General features: G+C 35.5%; 1 pseudogene; it reads left to right on the forward strand.

The window, feature by feature from the left end:
* The first annotated feature begins 361 nt into the window (after window positions 1-361).
* On the forward strand, window positions 362-5,067 carry LOC138340404 (subtilisin-like serine-protease S; annotated as a pseudogene).
* Window positions 5,068-5,583: the final 516 nt, after the last annotated feature.

A 5,583-nucleotide genomic window follows, 5' to 3' on the forward strand; every position in this document is an offset into this window, starting at 1 on the left:
TATTGACAACAGAAAAAAAAAGACATTCAAAGTTGCTCGGTTTCAAATTTCTTTTATTAAGGTAGTGGAAGTCTCTTTTGAAGAATTTGAAGAGGAACTGGTGAGAGAACTATCAAATGAAAGGAAATATAGTCAAAAGAAGAAGGTCCAAAATGGAAGAACAAAATACATCTAAATCATCTGTGAGCAAGAAAGTAAATGGTGAAAAGGGCAAGGGAAAGGCTCCACAAAAGAAGAAGGATTCATAGAAAAGGAAGAGAGAAACCCCAGAGGTTGAACCAGAAATATCTTACCAGAAACTTGGTCCCCAATTGAATCTGGACGATGGATGTACCAGCAAGCAAACAATAATTGAAAATCTATGCGCCCAAAGCGCCTTGGGGATATCATACAGAAGCCTGGGATGGAGTCTCTGGATGACATTATGGTCACTAGTCATGGTTTCACTTGTTTGACACTAAGTTTCATTTTCTTCACGAGTAAGAGGTACGTGAATTTTAATATAATATTGAGTTCAATGAGGATGGTAGTATCAACACCAGGGTGGGGATGTAAGAATATATTTGGATGAGTATCTACTTGGAAACATTTTGGAAGTACCTAGAGAGAGGATCAGATTTGTTATTGGAAAAACATGTTCTATAGAATTTTTCAAGGAATGTTCTAAAATTCCTACAACCCGATGTGCTGGACTTTTTAAGAAATTAAAGAAGGGTGAGTATGAGTTGGTGTTTGAATTTTTCAGCAAGGTTCTTCTTCCTCGAAGAGAATTTCTGCCACCTAACTTATTCACCATGGAATCCCTGTGAAAATTTGAACCACTAGATCTCCTTGCACTTATGCTTGAACATATTTATAAGATCGTGATTGAACGAAAAGGAAAGAATAGAATGGGATACAAGTATTTTCTGGCCAAAGTGTTTCCATATCTGAACATCCCACTAGCGGCAGGGAAAGTGGGGTTGTTAAGCAATCATTAACTGTGAATACTCTAGTGGAATGCAAGTGCATCGAACGGAAGGGAAATCCAAAGAGCAAGGAGTCTCAGTTGATAGCAGAGTAAGACCAAGTGAGGTGTGAATTGGAGGAAATGATTGTGCGAGTGAGCAGCAAAGATGCTGAAATTTCTATACTCAAAGTTAAGTAGCTCAAGGCATAGATTGAGGGATCTGGTACCTTTGAAGTTCGAGAGATGCATAAGCAAAATGAGGAAGCAAGGACCAAGGTTTTTGCGTTACAAGAAAAGGCAATCAAGGACAATTATGAATCCAATGCTAGACTTACCATCATCATTAAGTCCATGTCCCAGCAGCCTCTCTCCTCATAGTCTTCCTTTGTTTGTTCATGTGTCTTCTCTTTTGTGTGGCAAATTTCAAGGTTCTTTTATTTCAGTTTAATCTTAATATATTGAATGTTCCTTTTGTGCAATGGGTTTGATTCCTGTTTTGTTCTGCCTAATATCTATTGTCTACTATTTGTTTAATGTTTTGTTTCCCTAAGGCTACTATGTTACCTGTTTTGCTGTCTTACTGCACTTCCTTTTATGATGCCAAAAGGGGAAAATCATTGGGTTCTCAGGTGTGATAGAATGGGGGAACTGAAGTATGGACAGGGGGAACTGAAATAAGGTTGTGAGAGACAGCGGGAACTAAAGTAAGGAGAACTAAAATAAGGTTGTGATAGAAAGGCGGAACTGAAGGTATTGTGTGTATATTTTGTCATCATCAAAAAGGTGAAAAATGTTATTTGGAGTCTTGGTGATATAACAAGACCAAGGACCTTGTAAAGGGACCTGATCCCAATTTGAACCATACACACAAACTGCTAGCTGGAGAAAGTGCAAAAGTTGGTGCACAATCTCCAACAGAAGCAAAAGTAACAAAAATCTCGGCCAATGGCATGACCTTAAAGATTCTGACTATTCTACATAAACATATCATCCAAAAGTCACAATCTCAGTTTTTGAAACTTGAAAAACATCTCAAGAACTCTTGCAAAAGGCTGAGAAAAAAAAGTGAAGAAGCATTCCAAAGACTAACTCAAATCAGACAGGAATCTTAGTTATCGTAGGAGTATTTCTTCTCAACGTATATTGTAAATCTATTCCTAGATATATACAGGACTATGATCTTTTAGTTTGTTGAAAAGTCTAAGTTAGTTGAGTCTAACTGATTTAGTGGGCAACCTTGTCTGTTGCTTAGTCAAATTGTAGGTCCTTCAGAGCATGGTGATGTAGTGGGCAACCTGCGTGTTGCTTAGTGAATCCTAAGTTATCTAGTAGTGATAGCTTAGTGGGCAAAGTGACTTCTGCTTAGGCTCTTCAAGCAATAGAATTATTGCTTGATTGTGAGATTATTAGCTTTTTCTCATGTTGTTGTAATCGGATTTTACTTTTGCTTGTGAAGATAAGTGACAACGGTTGTAAATCATGTGTGATAGGTCGTGGTTTTACTCCCTTAAGCACGGAGGTTTCCAAGTAAACTGTTTTTGTTGTTTTCTATCTTTACTGACTCTTCATTCTACTTCGAGTTTGCTAAGGGACCTTATCCATTGACTGATAGTGGGCGCACAAATTTTAACAGAAGTCATCAGAGAATAGTCTGAGTGGTGAAGCTGAAAGCACTGCTGGATCCATTTCATCCCATTTCCCTGATGATCAGGTTTCTTCTCTTTCAACTTATTTCTTACTTTCCTATAATTTTAACCTGTAACTTTCCCCCGAAACACCTGTATTTGCTGATAATAGGAAGTGGGAGATATACGGTACAAAAGTTAATGAAATATTGGTGTAGTGCAGTCCCCATTTTATTTATGATCTCGATTTTCTACTAAAGGTTCTTCTGAATCAGAACATTCAATCACTTGAAGTCATATCTAAAACAGTTCCCAATGATGTAGAACTTAGTGAAACTTTCAAGAAACTATCAGCTAAATTATCATAAGCTCTTGTGAACAACCAAGAGAAGAAAATATTGGTAATGCAACATGCAAAAGTAGCCAGAGAAGTTGTCTCAGGTAGAACCTTATTTCCTATATTATGCCGGAACTCGTTCTCAGGCTTTAATTAATAATTGTCTTTATTGCCAATCATTAACAATAATAGTATGGTATATGGTCGGTCGTTCATATTTTTGATTGCTACTGATCAAATAAGTTTCATACATGAAGCTACATAGAAATCAATTTCGTCTTCCTGGTAATAATTCAGTTTGTATATCTTAATTACTTTACATGTCCACTGAAACACTAATTATTTTTTGTTTGTCTTTAGTGTGGAAACAAAACAGAAATGCCTGCAGTGGTATCTGGATATCTCAATAATAAGAAAAACCCGAATACAACTTATTCACGGGATTGTATAGGGTTCATTGGTGATGAAACAATAGAAATCCCAGATTTTCCCACCAAATACAATATAATGTAACCATTGATTTAATTGATACATTTGATAATTTCTTTTTGCATTCAGATCAAGCTATCTTAATTGCAACCAACATTTTCCATGTGGGTGAAAGATATGATCATTAATTTAGGTGATCGATGGGACAAAACCAAGTCGGCCCCTTAATTTATTGTCACGTAAAGGCTCTCATTTCAGGTTATTTGTATTTAAAAGACTAAAATAACATTACTTTGAAAACGTTCTATGTTTGTCATTAAGATGCATATGGTTGAATTTGGGGAAAATAGTTTCTTTATTATTCTATTACTTTTCATCAAGTGTAGGGTAAGTTTAATCGCTCATCAATCAATTATTGTCTCAATCTTTTGCGAATAATCAGATATGTTTGCTTAAAATATCTCTAATTCAAGTTTATTCAGTTTTTCAACCTTCCAATTTCTTCTTTGCATTTTTTGAAATCCTTGTGAATGAGTGGTTATGTAGCTGACCTGGGGCGGCCCACAGTGGGTCAAGTGGGTTTATATCTATATATTAATTTTTGACCCCACTAACGCAAGTGTGACCTTTGGCCCAGTGATAAAAAGGGCTTAATTTTCAAGTTTTCTAGGGACACTACTAGTAATGCAAGTAATACAACTTCAACTGATGTTGGGAGTTATGTCGCTAATATAATTTCTATAGGTTTGGCATGAGCAAGAACTAGAGGTTGTGCCCCAATGGCTACGATAGTATTGTACGAAACTTTTTGGAGTTCTGGTTGCTATTATTTTGATATGTTGGCTGCATTTGATGATGCAATTAGAGATGGAGTTCATGTCATTTCTGTATCATTGGACCCTGATGCTCCCCAAGGAGATTATTTAAGTGATGCTATTTATTTGGGGTCATTTCATGATGTTAATTGTGGGATACTTTTTCTGCACTCAATTGGAAATGAAGTAACCTCTGGTTCAGTCAGACAACCACAAATTTATCTCCTTGAATGATCACTGTTGCAACTAGTTCCACCGATAGTTTTACATCTGATATTATACTACAAAATAGAGTTCGACTCATGGTAATCCCACTTTTAATTAGTTTACATGTTTAGGTAATATTCAATAATATATATATCCTCAATATGTTTTCATTTTTGGGAGGGTGGAAGTCTTTGCTTACATACAATGAATACTTCTTCAAGAATCATAGTTTGTTTTGAAGGTTATACTGAATATTTCATTCCCTATCAATTCAGGTGAAGTAGACGGTATTCGCTTTTTGTTGGATGTAGTAGATACATATGCATTCAAAACTATATTGAAGTACTTTTCCCTTTGTTTTCCACTAGTTATTGCTTAGATAGTTTTTTGACTAGAACTAAAGCAAAAGTGAAGGTTCTTGTGTGTCAACATGCAAGAAGATCAAGTGAGTCAACGCTAGAGGAAAGCATTATAGTTAAAGAAAATAGTTGAGTTCCAATGATCCTTATTGATGAAGCAGAAAATGGTGTGGCAATCCCGTTCAAAACTCCAGCAACAACTGAAAGGTAAAGAATTGGAAACAAGCTCCTAGCTTACATTTATAGTATACACTTCATTTCCTTCTTTGTGGTTGTTGATATAAGTTTTATATCAACATCTCTTTTGTATCAACATTTTTCCTACGACAAGGATTCTCTCTTCTAAAACTGTTTTGAACATTATGGGTTTAAGGGAGTTTCCCATCGTCTCCTTTTATCTCTGGAATTTTACCGTCTTCCGATAGACGTAGCTCCACATTTTTATAGTCATGCTGCTGAATTATATTAGTTTTAGACTTCAGGTTATCTTCATTAGTCTTTAGCTTTTGTATCTCATTGTTCATACTATCCACTTCAGTACAAAGTCTAATAATGGCTTTGAGTAGCTTTTCAATTGTATCTTCGTCTTTGTTCTCAGTCTGAATAGCTTTGTCAACTCCAGAATTATTGAAGGTAATTTGTTTGCTCAAAGTGGTTTCATATATAGATTCTTGGTTAAGCTTTAATTGTCACTTGGCTGTTTTGCTTAAATTTTGAAAGAATCATATTGTAGAGTTCCTAATTCTCGAAGAATGCTAGATATTTTTAAGTATGAGTGGATGGTTTATAAAGTTGTAGATTTTAGGTAAATCATTTAAATAAATTTAAGGGTTCTAAGCTTAATCCAATTTTGTGTAGCCTT

The sequence above is a fragment of the Solanum lycopersicum genome, chromosome 12 (genome assembly GCF_036512215.1).
Source record: "Solanum lycopersicum chromosome 12, SLM_r2.1".
Lineage (NCBI taxonomy): Eukaryota > Viridiplantae > Streptophyta > Magnoliopsida > Solanales > Solanaceae > Solanum > Solanum lycopersicum.